The 21,268-nt window shown below is 37.6% G+C and overlaps 1 protein-coding gene across 12 annotated transcripts in view; it reads right to left on the bottom strand.

Annotated features, from left to right (window-relative positions):
- Nucleotides 1–21,268, bottom strand: part of TENM3 (teneurin transmembrane protein 3) — a 2,746,241-nt gene that overhangs the window by 1,463,992 nt on the left and 1,260,981 nt on the right. The gene's annotated exons all lie outside the window — the stretch shown is intronic.

Here is a 21,268-nt window from a genome sequence, read left to right as displayed (position 1 = left end):
GCTATTTACCTCTCTAGACTTCAGTTTCCTCACTGATGAAAAAGGAATAACAATAATATTTATTTAATATGGTTGTTGAAAGGATTAACTAAAGTAGATAATACAGAGCTTGGCACATATTAGGCTCCCAAGGAGTAGTTCTTGTAGCGATGGCTGCTAAGGGTAATATCCATAGTTCCATCTGAAGCCAAGGTCAGTAAGAGGCCCTGATAACTAAGGGAGTCTCCAAAGACCACACAACCGACTCTGGAAAAGACCCTGTTGCTGGGTAAGACTCAAGGCAAAAGGAGAAGGTGGAAGCAGAAGATGGGATGGTTAGATAGCATCACCGACTCAAGGTACATTGAGCAAACTCTGGGAGATACTGGAGGACAGAGAAACCTGGCGTGCTGCAGTCCATGGGGTTGTAGAGTCGGACATGACCTAGAGACTGAACTGAACAACAACAAAGTCCCTGGAGGTTACAAGAAATCTCTGCTTTTTATTGCCTGGGGTCATATCCCATGGCTCTGGCCAAAGACTCCAAAAAAAAAGCTGCTCAGAAGTTGAAAATATTGACAATTTTCACACAAAAAAAATTCTTTTAGATAATGTTGACCCTTTTAGATAATCTTTCAAATACAAGAACCTTGAGGTTCTAATATTTATGGTGATAAAGCCCCTGACATTTCACGTCCTTCCTGTGCTCCTCAGTTGAGACAAGTAGAGAAAGATACCAAGCTCCTCTTCCAATCTCTAAGATTATCTGGAAAACTGAAATTGAAGAATTTTGTTAAATGTAGGATACAGGATATGAAATACCTGTCAATACTTAGTTTACAGTAATAATGTCTAAATGGGCACTTGAACCTTTTCAGTATTTATGTACTTTTCAAATGTCTGAAGGCAAGAAAGAGGTAATAGGCAATCTTTTCTACCTGTAAAAGTCTTGTGTGAGATCACCCTCCACTAGTAGAGAGCAGATTCCATTTCAGTAGCGTTAAAAGAGAAAAACACATCAGAATGAAGTGCGTCTCAGTACAATTCCTTTGTAAACAGCTTGTAGGGAAAAATGTGCTGCTAGAAACATATCACTGACTACAATTACTCAAAGTTAAAAGGTTTTCCAAGACTTTTAATTACATTCCTTTCCAGGAGCAGTTTGGAATAATTTTCAAATTCATAGTATGTCACAAATAATAATCTGAGATCAAGTTTTTCACAAAAGGTAATATGATTTAGATAGTTGAGTTTCGATCTATGAAAAACAAAACTACAAAACCTAACTAGGTTTACAATGTGTCCTTAGGGGAGCAGGCTTCAGCACTGAATGCTTGCTAATACCCTGTCTGCATGACTATATCCCTTCCAAACTTGTGGTATTCTAAAGCAATTCTTTCTGGTGCTAAGCTCAGTCACACTCCTGTCTGCCTCTTTGAGACTCCACGGTCTGTAGCCCACCAGGCTCCTCTGTCCATGGAATTCTCCAGGCAAGAATACTGGAGTGAACTGCCATTTTCTTTAAGGAATCTTCCCCACCCATGTGTCAAACCTGCATTCCCTGTGCCTGCTGCATTGGCCAGAGGATTCTTTACCACTGAGCCATCTAGGAAGCTCAAAAGGCAATTCTGGACATATAGCTAAAATATGATACTAGAGAGAAGAACCAAACAGTGGCATTTTGGATCAGAAGAAACTAGGTGATGACGAGAGATTTGTCTTTGAGTGTGTCATACTGCTCCTGGCCACAGCACTGTTTGGGTGTTTAAAACAAAAACCCACAAAAAACCCTCCAAATGTCCCAAACCATGGAATAGACCTTCAAACTGTCATTGTAATGAAGCCTAATTTTATAAACTCTTCTACTTCTTAATGGTCTCAGTGCATACAAGCAGATGCATGTAATACTTGGAAGCACAAACTCTGAACCCAAATGTCTGCATTTGAATCTGGACTCTCCCCTCATTCAACAAGACCTTGGGTGGGTACTCTGATTCTCTGTACTTCAGTTTCTATGTCTGTGTAATGAGGTCTCTAGCAGTACTGTCTACAAAAATAATTAAAACTGAATAAATACACCTACAGATTTTAGAACAGTACCTGTAATATAGGAAGTGCTATATGAATATTTGCTATTATTATTTTATTTCATATAATTGAAATATTACTTCCCAATTCATTAATTAATAAGGAAAGCAGGAATAAATATGATAAATTTGGAAGTTGGTATAACTTAGCACAGGGAAAAAGAAAGGTCTTAATTCTGCCAGGAAAATTGAATATTCCAGAAAGAAGTATAAAGTTCATGAGAACACAGCCATGGTTCAGAAAATAAGCTGAGCCACTGAATAAGGATGCTATTTGATTCACACAAAATATAATACATGTAAGGAAAGTACTGTTAACCTCCTTTTAAACATACAACAGGCAAAATGATGATTTCTATAATCAATGATCAAAAACATATAGTTTAATATCAATGCTTCACTGAAAATCCTTCACCTACAAAATGCAGATGACAGCAGTAACTATCTTAAGTTATTTTCAGTGAGAAATGTATTTACACGGGGAATAATTCTTAGAACATTGCCTGGTCCTTTCTAAATACTCTTTCACGACACACACCAGTTTTAGCTATTTACCTATACATAATCTTCCCTGATGTTGTTTGGAAAAACGAAATCTTTTTATACAAGCCATTTCCTATTTGGTTGCTCTTTGTGGGTTAATAGCAAGAAAGGAAGTTGTTCAAATTTGGTGATTATAGTATTTGCTCATGATATCATGAACTCTGAGCGCTCAGCCTTGTGGTTTGCTGTGCACCAAAGGAACGAACAATCAAAAAGTATATATGCCGTTCTTACGTGACCCCAAGCAAGAGAGAGAGCAAGCCTCTCAGTTGCACATCCCTGTAGACCAGAGAAATTGATCCCTTGGGTCTTATGTGAGAGGAGAGCAGTGTAAACCAGGAGCACAAGAAAGCCAACTGCACCTCTGGAATGGATAGGCCTGCTCTCAGGTTAAGGAAAGAGACAAAGTTCCCTCCACTCTGTCCTCAACACACTCAGTCCTCTTTTGCTTGTTTTCCTATTTTCTGTAGAATTATGCTTCACCCTGAAAAGTACTCCCCCCTCTCTCTCCTCCTATGTATATATACATATAAAATTATAAATATACAGATTATTATATATTGCTGAAAATGTAAGCCTCATACAGGCATACATCATTTTTTATTGTTGTTGTCCATAGAAATCTCCCAGTTTCTAAGAACGTCTAGCATACAGCAGGCAAGTAATAAACATATTTGGAATGAATGACTGGAGATCACTCTTCTCCTCATGCAACTCTGATCTGTAAGCACGTAGGTTATACTGAAGCAACACTGTGTCACTTTGAGAACAAATCCGTCTAAAGTAGATGATACACATTTCTGGAGATGCACAACAAAACAAGTGATCTGTGCCTCAGGGGGACACTAGCAGCCCTCTTGCCCAGGAAGGAGAGTGTGGGGCTCTTTAACACCATTGGATAATGTGCAGCAGTTTGTCCCAGTTGCCTCAAAGTAGATCAAAAACTTCCAGTGCCAAATGGCAAAACTCTCCAGACATTAAATCTCAAGATGGAATAGGAATGATCTAATAACGAGAATAAAACTGAAACCAAGAGGGAGGAGAAATTAGAAGGATGGATTGAAAAAAAAAAATCCTAACAGACAGCGGGGCTGGATTCTGCCAAATAAAACTGTTCATCATGAGAACTACTGGTTGACCCGACTTGAAACACAAGTACAGCTGACCCTTAAACAACATGGGTTTAAACTGCACAGGTCTACTATTTCATCAATCATTTTCAATAGTAAACGTCACAGAACTACACATTCTGCAGTTGGTTGAACCCCCAGATGTGGAACCACAGATATTGAGGACTTGTGTATACAGAGGGCCAGCTATAAAAGTTATATGTAGATTTTTGTCTGTGCAGAGCTTCTAACCCCTGCATTGTTTAAGAGTCAACTACAAGAATGAGATCCTTTAGACCATCAGCAATATGGCTAATATAGTCTTAGTTATAAATCCTCTTTTATGGCCACAGAACTTGGTCTTTCTCTTCATCACATTTAATCAAAATTATGAGAGAGAATCTTCATTGGTAGAGAGAACCCTCTGCTTCAGTGTCCTTTGTTCCCTCTCCCCACAGAAAGAGGAGGGAACATAAAAATAATAATTATTTGAAACTTAAAATATATGCAGCACCTGATTTGAAAATTCATTCATTGGATAAGACCAGTAAATTCAAAACGTGGAATGAGATGTGCCCGTGAGGGTATCTAGTTCTATTCCCAAATGACACACAGACCATTTCAATGATTCCTGTCCTGTCTGAAGGTTTTGATTCTCTGTTGTATAAAGAGAAAACCTTTATGAAACCAGGTGCCAGCAAAGCCCACTGTCACCAACCTGTCAGATCCAGCACATAGAAGATGACTCAGGAAGTGGCCACAAGGCCAGCAGAATACCAGGGTGCCCCGGGTCTCCTGTCACGCTTGCTACACTCTGACCAGGCTTCCTTCTGCAGCAACAAAGCAGAGGAGACCCAAAGAAAGCAGTAGAAAACACTCCTTCATTATGGGAGGCAAGGCCAGTACTCCTTTCTCTTACTGCTCCTTTCTGTTTTACTTGGCTCTAGGGAAGCTCAAACTATCCCATAACAAAAGGCAGTGGCGATGGTAGGGAGGTAGGGTAGGGACACACAGGAGAATCAATATTTGTAAATGAAACAGCGTAGTCACTTTGGTTCTCTGAGTAATAAAATCTCCCTGTTCACCTCGAGCTCCTGGGCAAATATAAGATCATCTGAGTGTGGTTTTTATATATCTCTAAACTCTTTACTTGACTTGCTAATGCAGGCTCAAATTCTTCAGCATCATCTATTTTATAAGGATTTGATTTCATATCTTAGATCTAGGGAATGGGATAATGTGATAGTTAAAGGGAATGGAAGCTATTCTGCTTTCACAAAAGAAAAGAGAGATGCCAATTTAGAAACCCTGAAAAGTGTAAAAAAAAAGGGGGGGAGGGCTGATATAGCAAAATGTACACAGAAATGGCAAATCCTGTGATGTGAGGTCAAAGAAGCTGTACCCCTACAGAATGAAGTCCATTTATATGATTCTCATTCTCGGTGTTCAGACATTTACAAGTAAACTACTAAATATAATAGATTACAAGTTCGCTGAATCAGAAGAATCCCAGCTTTTGGTATGATTAAGTTTTAATTGTATTTCTCCTTTGGGATCACTAGTAGCTAATAAGCTCATGAAAATAGGTCTTTAAATAGCAGGAGTAGTACAAGTCTCTCTGAGCACTATATTTTGATATGCTTGGTTGCCTAAGGCATTCTGCTGCCTGGAGACTCAAGTATTTAGTTTTCATATCAATGAAATATCTAAATAATACTCAAAAACTCCTCAATTTTAAAAGAAGGTGATATCAGACAGGGAGCCAGGAGTAGATTTTTGTGTTAAACTAATCAATAGTCTTTAAAATTACTACTACATATTATTTATGAGAAAAGCAGATTTAAGAGACATATCCAAAGGCATATTTCAGATTTGAAATAAATGTATTAGACTAAAAATTTCTTCTTTCCTGCTGTGTCTTTGAATGCTATAAGATAGATACCATGTCTACACACTCTTACCTGAAATAAGTCTAACTTTATAGAGTGCTCAATGTACTCTGATAATACACTGCTCCTGCTGCTAAGCCGCTTCAGTCGTGTCCGACTCTGTGCGACCCCATAGACGACAGCCCACCAGGCTTCCCCGTACCTGGTTAGTAACTTTTCATGCTATCAAGGTATCATCTAATAAATTGTAAATACCCATATTGCTCAAATAATTCAATAAGAGTAGTGTGAGAATTATGTAAAGTCTTCCATGATAATATTTTTAATACAATGGGCAGTTATAGGGGGCATTTATATAATTTGTCAAATTGCTCGTATTTTTCAAAACATGCAAAGTGTCACTAGAAGGAAGATTACTACTAACATTTCAGTTTCATTAGGAGTATACTGGTTCTCAGAACTATTCCAAGTATACTTCTAGGCAAACTGGCATACTATAAGTGATCGTGACTTCTTTGGCTGAAAGTACAGTTGGATCAGCATTTCTATGGTTGCCATCAGCTCTGCCTTGTTTCTTTGCCTAAAATCCTTTAGAGATGGGCCATTGTCTGCAGGCAAGTCAAGTTCCTTTCTACGACATGCTACCCTATTCATGAGCTTACCTGGGTCCTGTGCTTAATTGCTCAGTCATGTCTGACTCTTTGTGACCCCATGGACTGCAACCCACCATGTTCCTCTGTCCATGGGGATTCTCCAGGCAAAAATACTGGAGTATGGGTTGCCATGCCTTCCTCCAGGGGGATCTTTCCAATCCAGATCTCCCACATTACAGTAGACTTCTTTACTGTCTGAGTCATCAGGGAAGCTTCCCAATATAGATAAAGACAAAATATATTTGTCAACCAATGTCTCCACAGCAGGAGAAGGTTTACTTTTAGATGGCCACCTTTATGACTAAAAATTAATAAGAAATTTTATTCTTTCACAGAACAAGTTAAGTTTTTGAAGCTAAGAATTCTCCATGTCACTTCTCTCCATAATATAACAAAGAAAAGTCTGAGTTTTCAAACAGTGCCCTTTAAGAGTTTATAGCCCCTTGGCTAAAAAAAAAAAAAAAAAATAGTGTAAAAGATGTTCTTACGGAATTTCTGATCTGACATGAAGTATATACCAACAGAATCCTTGCAAAAGGAAATACAAAAAAAGCACTTCCCAGGTTCTCTCCTAGTTTTGAGAAGGCAAGAGGTCTGGATAAGCATCTCAAAGCTGAGCCTTTGGAGGTTAGCTCCTCATTATGGTACTTCTGCCTCAATCATTTTTAGGCTGCCAGCTGTAACTCCATTGATCACACCCCTTTGCCCACAAAATCAATAGCACTGAGTGCCCAGAGAAAACATTTGTTATAGACATGTAAGGCAGACCTCCTGACCACAACTGAACCAAGTATATCAAAGCGCATTAACCATGGAATGATTCCTTTAGGTTTATTTTGGTTAACAGGGATAATTTAAAGTAGGGAGATGACCCAAGAGAGACATTTTCTACAGTTTTATAGATTTACCAACTTCTCTCTACTTAGGAACCCTAATTTCCCACATGTTCATGGCTCTCCCTGGTGACTGTCTGTGGTTTAATAACATATGTTGCCTTCAGGGCTATGGAAGTACAGAGGCAACCAATGTTGTTCAATTGTAGGAATTGGGAAAGGGAACACTCCAGTTCATAGTACTGAAAATAATTTCAGATAAAATTCTAACACTCCTCAAATACACAATAGTTCTTAAGATTATTCAAGCATAGAGTATTAACAGAATTTAGTTGAAGAAAAATTGTCCTTATTAAAAAAAAGCACCTTATTTATCTTAAAACCTCTTTACCCTAAAAACTTCTTAAATAACCTACAAATATCCATGTTAATGAAATAGTTATTTGTATTAACAAAAAGATGAAAGGCTTCCAAAATGTACTAACTTCCTCACCAAAGAGCAATTTATTCGATTTCTGGTTATTAAGGAAAAATAATACGGAGAAGGCAACGGCACCCTACTCCAGTACTTTTGCCTAGAAAATCCCATGGATGGAGGAGCCTGGTAGGCTGCAGTCCATGGGGTCGCTAGAGTCGGACACGACTGAGCGACTTCACTTTCACTTCTCACTTTCATGCATTGGAGAAGGAAATGGCAACCCACTCCAGTGTTCTTGCCTGGAGAATCCCAGGGACGGGGAAGCCTGGTGGGCTGCCGTCTATGGGGTTGCACAGAGTCGGACACGACTGAAGCGACTTAGCAGCAGCCTTATAATAAATGTCAGCAAGTGACTATTTTAACATGATGGTAAGGATAAAATGAAATTTTAGCCTTGGCTTGCCAAAGCACCCAGACCTACTGATTTCTTAGCATCTTATTAAGAAATTTGCTCTTCTTTGAATAAAACTTCAGATGGTTTTGAAAATCCCTTACAGGTTTGGTCCCAAAACTGTTGACACTGAATTGCCAATGGTTAGGGGAAAAAACAAAAAACAAGGAAAGCCTTAGAGATGTGGAGGTGAGCCTAACGTTCTTTAATACAAATGGATAGCAGGGGAGTATGCCCTTGGCTACAAACTTTAAGAGTGTGCACATTCTCACACAAGAGCAAAATTGAAGATTCATGGAATTTTTTGAACAGACTCAGCAAGTTAGCAAATAAACTCCATGCATAGGTACACATGCATACACACGTACATCTCAAATCTCTTCTTAAATCTGGGCGGAAGGTTGGATCTCAGTTTTTCTCTACTCACTAGCTGAGGATGACACCAGCAACTCGCAGTTAGCTGTCCCTAGAACACAATCCAGGTACCGCCCTTAAGGCTCACCTGGGGAAGCCAGATAAAGAGCCAGTTCAGACCTTTCGCTTGTATCAGATCTGGGTTTCTTCTCAGCAGGGAGTCCAATGGTGCCAAATAGTGCTGGATTAATTGGGGCTATTTGGCTCCAACTCCTGATATATACATATATACATACATATATATATATATATATATATATATGTATGTTTGTGTGTGTGAAGAAGGAAAAATAACCTTAATATATACATATATCTAGCCACCTTATGTTCCTCTTGGATGTTTAAAAAACTGACCATTCTAAAGCTTGGGAACTTTAACACAATATAGGAAAGAAGTTCTTGTTTATTATGATTTATTACTACTTTACCCACTAAATATAATTTTGCCTATAATCTTGTTGGAATGGTTAATTCTGCATATTTTCATTTAATACAAACAATCACCCTGCACAGAAATAAATTATAACATGCTATAAAAATCACTACTATGGAGGGGCTTTTTAAAAAGACAGATGTTCATATGCGTTATGAAAAACAGGTGGACATTAGAACATTTTCAACAATACTGTCCATAGAAAATAACTACTATACTTTGTAATAGATCATTTCAACAAGTTTTCTTGGAGTCTCTACCACCAAAGAAATTCCATTTGACTAGGAATTCTCACTGGTTTAAGAGCTCCTAAAATGAAAGTCCATTCATATCTATATATATTCCAGAATCTCAGTTTGGTCCCATTCTAATTATGCAACGTGGCTTTCATCTTTAGGCTGACATCAGTTCAGTTCCATTGCTCAGTCGTGTCCGACTCTCGGACCCCATGGACTGCAGCACACTGGGCTTCCCTGTCCATCACCAACTCCCAGAGCTTACTCAATCAACCTCATGTCCATTGAGTCAGTGATGCCATCCAACCATCTAATCCTCTGTCGTCCCCTTCTCCTCCTGCCTTCAATCTTTCCCAGCATCAGGGTCTTTTCCAATGAGTCAGGTCTTCACATCAGGTGGCCAAATTGGCTGACATATAAACCTATTTTTAGTCAATATTCTTGATATTTCCTACTTTTTACTGGATTAACTCTTTCTGAATTTTCTTCCCATAGAAAATGTGTTCCTTTAAGGCTTGCCACAAGCCCACCTCTTTTATGAAGCCTTCTGACTCTGGTCCATGTGGGTCTCCTTTTCTCTTTTAACTTCTCATGAGGCTTAGTGTTTTATCAGATGTAGCATTGGGTTGCATCTGTGTACTGACGTCGCTCTATCTTTCATGTGTGTTAACCTTGTCTCCTCAAACAGATGGTAAGAAACTTGAAAATACAAGTAAGACTTTAAAATTATTTGGTATCCCTTGGAGTAGGCTATTAACGTATAGAGGATGCAATCTTTAAAATTAAAAAGATATTCCTAGGGAGGGTATGAGACCCTTTCTCCCTGGAAATATCCTGGCCTTAGATAGTACAGCCATATCTGGGTGACATCTGAAAGGGAACACTGTACCAGGTGTACATTTGTGCTACAAAATATGAGATCTAAATTTTATATTGTTTCTAAAATTACTCCAAGTACTTTCTTAGATACTATATCATTTCATTTCAGTTAGCCTCTGTGTGTTGAATATAATAAACCTATTTATAATGGGAAAACCTAAAACTTGTAACAGGTGATTTATTGAATACAGGAGAAAGTGCGTATGAAAGTGAAAGTGAAAGTCACTCAATTGTGTCCGACTCTTTGCAACCAGGCCAGAATGCTGGAGTGGGTAGCCTTATCCCTTCTCCAGGGGATCTTCCCAACCCAGGCATTGAACCCAGGTCTCCCGCATTGCAGGTAGATGCTTTACCAGTTGAGCCACAAGGGAAACCCAAGAATACAGGAGTGGGTAGCCTATCCCTTCTCCAGGGGACCTTCCTGACCCAAGAAATGAACCAGGGTCTCCTGCACTGCAGGCAGATTCTTTACCAACTGAGCTATCAGGGAAGCCCTAGAAAGTACATATAGGATATAAAACTGACTGTTTATCATCTGGTTTTTACTGTTTGTAAGAGATCCATTGTATCTTCAAGTATTTAGGAACAAATTTGTCATTATTTTACTTTCCTAATCTGGTATTCAATATTTACATCCTAATTTAATGGTGGTGAATGGGGCTATTATCTTACATGCATTTTGTATCTGTGGATAGATTATGCTTATAATGTCTTCAGACTCTAAAATAAAAGGCAGACATTTCCAAGAAATGTAAAAGAAGAGATGGGTGCTAAAAATCCATCAGGAAATGTATATAGAAGATTGTTCATATCTCCATACTTATACTCAGAAGAACTACATGGTAGCATAAATCAAATAATCAAGGATGGATTATTCTGTATTATTAATTATTCCATATTATTAATTATTCCATATTATTAATCCAATTATTTCAGGATTATTTGCTGGAAAATATTATTGAGACTACAGAAATAATGTTGAGAAGTTTACGATGTGACTTCTGCTTCGCTTTGTTAAGTTTTGAAAACCAGAATTATAAAGATATACAGGGTTCAACTCAGTTATTCATTGGTGCATATTTTTACTTGGAGTAGGACTTTACCACAAAGCTATATATATATATATATATATACACACACACACATACACGTATATACATATATATGTATATACATACATACATGCACATATACATACATACATATATATAAATCTTTATTTTTATAGTAAAATAATGATGGGTTCATTAAAAATAATGAATTTGACTAACTAAAAAATTAAATTATAAAAACTTATACTGTATCATACAGGTGAAGGGATGCACTCATCCTGTAAATAACACAGAAGGTCAGAGAAGTTTAATCATTGGCCATATCTTTGTCCAGCAGTGAAGAAACAAGACTTCTGCTAGAATTAATGAATAAATAAATAGTGAGCTATCACCTGACAACTGTTAGAATGGATGTTATAAAAAATCAAGAAATAAAAAGTACTGTGAGGATGCAAAGAAAAGAAAATCTGTGCACCGTTGGTAGGAATGTAAACCAGTACAGCCACTATGGAACACAGTATGGAGGTTCCTCAAAAAATTAAAGAGGACCCTACTCTACGATCCAGCAATTCCATTTCTGGATATTTATCGAAAAGAAACTGAAAATACTAACTCAAAAAGATATCTGCACCCTACATCCACTGCAGTCTTATTTACAATAGCTAAAATATGGAAATGACCTCAACGTTCATCAACAGATGAATGGATACAGCAACTATGGCTCACAACACACTCGGACACACACCGTGGATTACTATTCAGCCTTAAAAAGGAACAAAATCTTGCCATTTGTGACAACATGGATGAACCTTGAGGGGATTAGGCTAATTTAAATGAGACAAATAGAGAAAGACAAATACCACGTGCTCACTTACACGTGGAACCATGTGAACCCATGAACTGTAGCCCACCAGGTTCATCCATGGAATTCTCCAGGCAAGAATACTAGAGTGAGTTGTCATTTTCTTCTCCAATGTGGAACCACAAAAATAAATAAACAATCTCATAGATACATAGAATAGATTGGTGACTTGCCAGAGGCAGGGAGAGTAAAGAGTGAACGAAATTGATGAACAGGGTTAAAAGATACAAATTTCCAGTTAAAAAATACATAGGTCATGGGGACGAAATGTACAGCACAGTGACCTCAGTTAATAATACTGCACTGCATATTTGAAAGTTGCTAAGAGAGTAGACTCCTAAAGTTCTCATCACACACACAAAAGATCTTTTGTAACCCTATATGGTGATAGATGTTAACTAGATTTATTATAGTGATTATCTCTGAGTATACATGAATATCAAATCATTATGTTTTAAACCTGAAAGTAAATAATATTATATGTTAATTATATTCAAATTAAAAATACATAGAAATTGGTATAAAATGTACTTATATGGGGCTCTTTGCAAAATTAGCTAGAGTGAAAAAAAATTAGAAATAATCTGATTGTCCAACATTGGTTAAATAAATTATGCAGTCAATAACAGTTAATAGCAAGCATTCAAGAATGTCTGATAGCCTCAGAAAATGCTCAAAACATAGTAAATATACATGATATACATATATACCTAGAAAAAGATTCTTAAAAATTATCCTAATGTTGTCAATTATCTCTGGTGGAAAAATTGAAGGATTTAAAATTGTTAATTTTACTTTCTTGTATATTCTACATCATTTATAACTAATATCATTGATTTTATAATCAAAATATTAAACAAATGCCAATCAATTTGTTTAGCTAAGGAAATAGAAATGATGGATAATGTATACTTTGCATTCTATTTTTTAAACCCAATTAATAATGCTCTTGAGGTTTTCCTTCCTAGGCATAAAAAGCAGATGAAAGAACAATGAGAGATGCAAACTAAGAGTCAATAAAAGTAACTGCAGAATTGATTTAAATTAATAACAATTAAATATGTCTGACAGAAACATGTTCTTTCTCTTTTCCTTCATGCAAAGAACAGAAACAGTCAATAATCATGCTTCAAATAACCTTCGCACTAACTTCACAAAACTGACAAAAGCTTGATTTTGTCAGATCCCTCAATGCCGCTTATTTTCTGTATCACAGTTGTTGGAAGTGATTATTGAAGGCCCATACTATGAATTTAAAAATTCTAGACCCTGGAATCCTTCAGGTGATAACATGCAAGCTACTTCAGTTAGATTCCAATCATCGACACCATGGGCTTCACAGGTGGCCCAGTGGTAAAGAGTCTGCCTGCCAATGAAGGAGCCACAGGAGACGCAGGTTCAATCCCTGGGCCAGGACGATCTCCTGGAGGAGGAAATGGCAACCCACTCCAGTACTCTTGCCTGGAGAACCCCATGGACAGAGGAGCCTGGTGGGCCACAGTCCATGGGTCACAAAAGAGCTGGAGATGACTTAGTGACAAAACAGCAACGCACTATAGGTGAGCACTAAGCATTAGAAGGGTTGGAGAGGGAAAAGGAACTTTGATACTTCTGCTAAATTAATTGTTGCTGGTTACCATCTTCATGCCATAATCTTTTCTAGTTTATTTCCCTTTTAAGTAGTCCTTTACTTATCTGGGATTTGTGTGTAGTTTCATCAATTACTTAGGATTTGTGAGAGATGTCAGTTCTGAATGTTATATTCTAAATCAGGATGTATTTGATTTCTAAGAAGCAACATTTGAGGAACTTGGGGTGGTATTTATTACTTTTTGAACGTTATCCAAAAATTTTAGTTTTAAAGCTATACTCTGTTCTGGAAGATTGGTTATAATGAATCCCTTTTTCTTCATCATTTTAGGATATTCTGAAATTAATATGCATACTCAAGTAAAGAGAAGCAACCAATAGCCCAAATAGAAACCAAAGAATTAAAGAAGATATTTAAGTTACAGTGGTAAGTATAAAGCCCTTCTAATATCTAATATCTATTTTAAGATGTATTATTATTTCTATGAAATACTTTGGCTACAAAAGAAAAATATGTATAAATTCCCAGTCTCTCTTTTAATAAATCTCATTGAGTTTAGTAATTATGTTTCCACATCTGTATTTTATCAATACAATAAATAAGTAAATACATTTTCTATTTAGCCAGGACATTATTAAAAGAAAGTATTTCAGACACAAGTATTTCAGACGAACAAGAAAATTCAAATAGCATGCACCATAATTGTTCTACATGCATTGTGTCTGCAGCTGTCTACACAAACTAATGTTTTGGGTATAATGAATACTAATGCTTCCTGGAGGTAATTGTCCTATTATATTCAGAGTTCAGCAGTTAGGTTTATTAATATTAGGTAGCAAAATGTTTTCAGTAAGGCAATCAAGTTTGCTTCAAAGCAGGCTACTTCAGGTTACAGTGTTTATTGACTATCCGAAATGCAATTATGAAAATATCATTGAATTTTCAGTGTTCCTGTGGTTAAAATATTCACTTACTGCAGGGCTGAGCTTCTACTATAAAAAGCTTAAAGCTACTGACCCTCATTTAGCAAAGTTCGATCCAGAGAATGCGTATTCTTTCCCACAGCTTCTGCAATTATCAAAGCAAAACATGCTATTAGGTTCTTTAATCAATGTTTGTTTTCCACTTGCAGAAGCGGCTGCCCCGATAGGATATTTAGCACCTGTAAGGCTAATTTTAGGCTGTATTTGACTCTTCGGGTTCCTGGGCTCTTTTATGGCAAGAGCTGTACAAATTTTCTAGCTCTCCTTGGGAGTACTTCACCCTGAGAGCTTAACCCAGGGAGCAGTGGAAATGAGAGATGAAGAGAAGAAAAAAAAAAAAGATAGCCTCGTTCATCCTCCTGACAATGTAATACTGATCCCCGCACCACAGGGACTGGCTGGACCAACGTGAAAGCCTCGAGGCTTCTGGAACTGACTCCAGCCACTTTTCAATCTCATCATCGTCCTCCACTGTCCTCCCCACTTCCCTCCCTTCCTTTCCTATTTACAGTTATGGAAATATCAATTAATGATGGGGAGGGGGCAACAACTGCAAGTCAAGCTTTAGAATCCATCTATTTAGTTGTAGAAATTTCCAACTAGCTTCAATTCAATGACTCAATAAGAAATTAAAACGTTGTTATTTTTGTGTGTTTTGCTGGTTTGGGGCTGGGCTTTGATTCTTCAGATCAGAGTTCTCTGTGCTGGTAAGGATGGAGTCTAAAATGGATTCCCTCTCTTCATTCTTGCCAAAAGTGAGAATGGAAGAAGAGACTGGTGAAGTTCAGTCGGCTTTAGAGAGTAACTGCTTAGTGGTCATCGATAGGATGCTTGCAGATAGACATCTTAATGGCTATAGAGTCTATTCTAAGTCTTTGTTTTTGGGAAAAGCAGATCAAAATATTACTCTAAATATTTCAGAAAAATATTGAACTATGGTCCTTGTGGTTTTCCAGTGAACTTTATACACACACACAAAATGATAACCACTACCACCTTGAGATAGTAAAATGGTAAATATAGTTAAGATTGTCAAAAAAGAAAGGCATCCATAAAAACATTTTAAAAGTCAGAAGAACAATAATTCTATGATCTCACATATCTTTCCATGGATGGTTTGCTTCTCAATTTATGGAATAACCATAATTATGGAAAAGTTTCCAGAGTAAGAAGGAAGAGAGGAAACAAAACATTTTTTACTGAACAGACATTTACTGAAAGCATCATGCACATGCTTTCATATAACCTCCTTATCAACTTTCTGAGTATTTGCCATCATTTTATGTAGAAAGACCGAGTAGGTATTCTGAAAGATTTAAAGCAAAAATATCTAATAGAAGTTTCTGCAATGATATAAGTTTCTATAAACCTACACTTTCCAAAATGGTGGCTACTGGCCTCTTGTGTCTATTGAATACCTGGCATGTGACTATTACATTTGAAGAAACAAATTCTAAATTTTAATTTTAACTCAAATTTGAGTAGGAACACATTCAGTTCAGTTCAGTTCAGTTCAGTTGCTCAGTCATGACCCCGTGAATCGCAGCACGCAAGGCCTCCCTGTCCATCACCATCTCCCGAAGTTCACCCAGAATCACGTCCATCGAGTCAGTGATGCCATCCAGCCATCTCATCCTCCGTCGTCCCCTTCTCCTCTTGTCCCCAATCCCTCCCAGCATCAGAGTCTTTTCCAATGAGTCAACTCTTCGCATGAGGTGGCCAAAGGACTGGAGTTTCAGCTTCAGCATCATTGCTTCCAAAGAAATCCCAGGGCTGATCTCCTTCAGAATGGACTGGTTGGATCTCCTTGCAGTCCAAGGGACTCTCAAGAGTCTTCTCCAACACCACAGTTCAAAAGCATCAATTCTTCGGCGCTCAGCCTTCTTCACAGTCCAACTCTCACATCCATACATGACCACAGGAAAAACCATAGCCTTGACTAGACAAACCTTTGTTGGCAAAGTAATGTCTCTGCTTTTGAAGATGCTATCTAGGTTGGTCATAACTTTACTTCCAAGGAGTAAGCGTCTTTTAATTTCATGGCTGCAGTCACCATCTGCTGTGATTTTGGAGCCCCCAAAAATAAAGTCTGATACTATTTCCCCATCTATTTCCCATGAAGTGATGGGACCAGATGCCATGATCTTCGTTTTCTGAATGTTGAGCTTTAAGCCAACTTTTTCACTCTCCTCTTTCAGTTTCATCAAGAGGCTTTTTAGTTCCTCTTCACTTTCTGCCATAAGTGAGGTGTCATCTGCATATCTGAGGTTATTGAACACATTGGCTAGGGGCTACCATATAGGACAGTGCAGGCATTAAAGGTCATATTGCAAATAGATTCTTGAGGAGGCAGTTTGCTTTTTTGTTTTGCATTAATTAGACTTTGAGGAATTTTTTAGTATGTATGCAGGTACTTTGTTAGATCTAATGAAGCATAATCTTATTAAAATTGCAGAACTTGCATCGAGTAAATTTTTGATGGAATTTTTTCAATGAAAATGTTGATTACTTTGCCATTATTAAGAAATGAGCCCTCTTTATTTTCTTTTGTATTTTATTCAACAGATTAAAAAAAAAAAAAACAGATATGTTCAATACTTAGTTTCAGGATTTTAAACAACATGCTTATTTTAGGGCAAAACATGTTATCTGGTCTAAATCAAAATAATCAAATATAAAGTGTGCTAAATAATCAAAAATAAAGTGTGCTAAATTTGAATACTATTATTTTTCTTTTGATTGGAAGAGATCTAAGCTCCATAAACTATTAAGACAAGGACATAGATAATGTCAATATTCTTCAAGCTACACACATGCAAGAAGCATTTCCTGTAATAGTACAGTTAACTTTGGTTGACTGACCTTTGAACCTGTTAATTTAGAATTGTTTTTAATAATGTAGGGACTTAGTGTCCTAGCAGGGAAATAACAGCTAATGGAGAGAACTCATTGGTAGAATAAAATCCCAAAGTGAAGAAGAAAGAAAGCATTGGAGATCATAAAAAGAAGTGCAGAAAGAGAGGGTCAATTTTACAGGGTAGGAGGGCAAAGCAGGGAGGAGGAGAAGAGGGAGGAAATAGGAAGGAAGAGGATGAAAACACAGATCATTTAGAAAAGGCACAAATATTATTTGAAAAGAAAGTTAAAGTCTCATTTTGACCAGTCATAATCTTTGAACACAGAGTTATTTGGACACAGAGTTATTTGTCATACATAAAAATGCCGAAAGAAGCGCTGGGGGCCTGAGATAAGTAAGGGTAAGGCTAACACACTTATTAGAGAATTTTATTGTTTAAAATTTGTGGCTGTTTAGTTGCTTAAGTGGTGTCCGATTCTTTTGTGACCCCACGGACTGTAGCCCACCAGACTCCTCTGTCCATGGGATTTCCCAGCCAAGAATACTGGAGTGGGTTGCCATTTTTTTCTGCAAGGGACCTATCTTCCTGACCCAGGGACTGAACTCACATATCCTACATTGGCCGGTGGATTCTTTACCACTGAGCCATCTGGGAAGCCCTGTATCTACTGTATATTATGTGGGATTTATACAGGTTGGGGAAAATCCTCCAAACAAGACAGAAATAGTTGAGCCCAAGAAAAATGATCTGCATTTAAGATTCTGTCTGGCATTTGGGCAGAGAAGAAGTGGGAATGCAGGCAACCCACCCCTAATCTTTGTCAAGCTCAGTTCACTCAGTGATTACTGGAAATCTTATTTTCACTTTCTCTACTCATCTTTTTGGATACCAAATTGAGGTAGAAGAATTTGTATAATAATATTATATATAATAATAATTATAATATATATAAGAATTCTTGTACAATATTATAAATTTCTATACATCTATTGGGGTAACATATGTGTCCAACCTAATTAAGCATTTGCCCACATTTCTAGATTCACTAAAATAAATATTTCAAATATACCTCAGGTAATTAATGAAAAGATGACAATATTTTAAACATTTTGAAACATCTAATATGTATATTTCACTATTGCTTCAGGCAGTTAAGGTGCATAGTGCTATGCAAAGTTGCTCAGTGTTTCAAAATATTCCAAATATTTAATATAAATCAAATTATTAATTAAATCAAATTAATGACTCTGTTAGCACTACAGTTATACAATAAAGAAACAGAGACAACACTTGAATTACTATTTTTTTACAATTTTTAAAAAATTTATTTTTTTTTAATTGAAGGATAATTGCTTTACAAAATTTTGTTGTTTTCTGTCAAACCTCAACAACAGCTAGCCATAGGTATACACATATCCCCTCACTTTTGAACCTCCCTCTCATCTCCCTCCCCACCCCATCCCTCTAGGTTGATACAGAGCCTCTGTTTGAGTTTCCTGAGCCATATGGCAAATTCCTGTTGGCTATCTATTTTACATATGGTAATGTAAGTTTCCATGTTACTTTTTCCATACATTTAACCCTCTCCTCCCCTCTCCCCGACCCCATGTCCATAAGTCTATTTTATTTGTCTGTTTCTCCATTGCTTCACTGCAAATAAATTCTTCAGTACCATATTTCTAGATTCCATACATATGTGTTGACTATGCCAAAGCCTTTGACTGTGTGGATCACAATAAACTGTGGAAAATTCTGAAAGAGATGGGGATACCAGACCACCTGATCTGCCTCTTGAGAAATTTGTATGCAGGTCAGGAAGCAACAGTTAGAACTGGACATGGAACAACAGACTGGTTCCAAATAGGAAAAGGAGTACGTCAAGGCTGTATATTGTCACCCTGCTTATTTAACTTCTATGCAGAGTACATCATGAGAAACGCTGGACTGGAAGAAACACAAGCTGAAATCAAGATTGCCAGGAGAAATATCAATAACCTCAGATATGCAGTTGACACCACCCTTATGGCAGAAAGTGAAGAGGAACTCAAAAGCCTCTTGATGAAAGTGAAAGTGGAGAGTGAAAAAGTGGGCTTAAAGCTCAACATTCAGAAAACGAAGATCATGGCATCTGGTCCCATCACTTCATGGGAAATAGATGGGGAAACAATGGAAACAGTGCCAGACTTTATTTTTCTGGGCTCCAAAATCACTGCAGATGGTGACCACAGCCATGAAATTAAAAGACACTTACTCCTTGGAAGAAAAGTTATGACCAACCTAGATAGCATATTCAAAAGCAGAGACATTACTTTGCCAACAAAGGTTCGTCTAGTCAAGGCTATGGTTTTTCCAGTGGTCATGTATGGATGTGAGAGTTGGACTGTGAAGAAGGCTGAGCACCAAAGAATTGATGCTTTTGAACTGTGGTGTTGGAGAAGACTCTTGAGAGTCCCTTGGACTGCAAGGAGATCCAACCAGTCCATTCTGAAGGAGATCAGCCCTGGGATTTCTTTGGAAGGAATGATGCTAAAGCTGAAACTCCAGTACTTTGGCCACCTCATGCGAAGAGTTGACTCATTGGAAAAGACTCTGATGCTGGGAGGGATTGGGGGCAAGAGGAGAAGGGGACGACAGAGGATGAGATGGCTGGATGGCATCACCTACTTGATGGACGTGAGTCTCATTGAACTCCGGAAGTTGGTGATGGACAGGGAGGCCTGGCGTGCTGCGATTCCTGGGGTCGCAAAGAGTCGGACACGACTGAGCGACTGATCTGATATGATATTTATCTTTCTCTTTTTGCCTTACTTAACTCTGTGTAATAGGCTCTAGGGTCATCCACCTCATTAAAACTGACTCAAATGCATTCCTTTTTATGGCTGAGTAATATTCCATTTTGTATATGTACCACACTTTATCCATCTGTCAATGGACATCTAGGTTGCTTTCATGTTCTAGCTATTGTAAATAGTGTTGCAATGAACAACGGGATACATCTGTCTTTTTCAATTTTGATTTCCTCAGGGTATATGCCTAGGAGTGGGTTTGCTGGGTCATATGGTGGTTTTACTCCTAGTTTTTTAAGGAATTGCCATACCGTCTTTCATAGTGGCTGTACCACTAACAGTGCAAGAACATTCCCTTGTTCCCACACCCTCTCCAGTATTTATTGTTTGTAGACATTTTGATGATTGACATTCTGACCAGTGTGAGGTGATATCTCATTGTAGTTTTGATTTGCATTTCTCCAATAATGAGCGATGTTGAGCATGTTTTCATATGTTTGTTAGCCATCTGTATGTCTTCTTTGAAGAAATGTCTGTTTAGGTCTTCTTCCCACGTTTTTATTGGGTTGTTTGTTTTTCTCATATTGAGTTGCATGAGCTGCTTGTATATTTTGGAAATTAATCCTTTGTCAGTTTCATTTGCTATTATTTTCTCTCATTCTCTGGGCTGTCTTTTCACTTTGCTTATGGTTTCGTTTGCTGTGCAAACGAAAGCTTTTACGTTTAATCAGGTCCCACTTGTTTACTTTTGTTTTGATTTCTGTTACTCTAGGAGATGGGTCATAAAGGATCTTGCTTTGATTTATGTCATTGAGTGTTCTGCCTATATTTTCCTCTAAGAGTTTTATAGTTCCTGGTCTTACATTTAAGTCTTTAATCCATTTTGAGTTCATCTTTGTGTGTGGTGTTAGGAAGTGTTCTAATTTCATTCTTTTACATGTAGCTGTCCAGTTTTCCTGGCACCAGTTTTAGAAGAGGCTGTCCTTACCCCATTGTATATTCTTTCCTCCTTTGTCAAAAATAAGGTACCCATAGGTGCATGGGTATATTTCTGGGCTTTCTATCTTGTTCCATTGGTCCATATTTCTGTTTCTGTGCCAGTGCCACACTGTTTTGATGACTGTAGCTTTGTAGTTTAATTTGAAGTCAGGAAGGTTGATTCCTCCAGCTCCATTCTTCTTTCTCAAGACTGCTTTGGCTGTTCAGTGTCTT

This window comes from Bos indicus x Bos taurus, chromosome 27, assembly GCF_003369695.1.
Source record: "Bos indicus x Bos taurus breed Angus x Brahman F1 hybrid chromosome 27, Bos_hybrid_MaternalHap_v2.0, whole genome shotgun sequence".
In the NCBI taxonomy this organism is placed as follows: Eukaryota; Metazoa; Chordata; class Mammalia; order Artiodactyla; family Bovidae; genus Bos; species Bos indicus x Bos taurus.
This window is presented reverse-complemented; position numbering and strand designations above follow the sequence as displayed.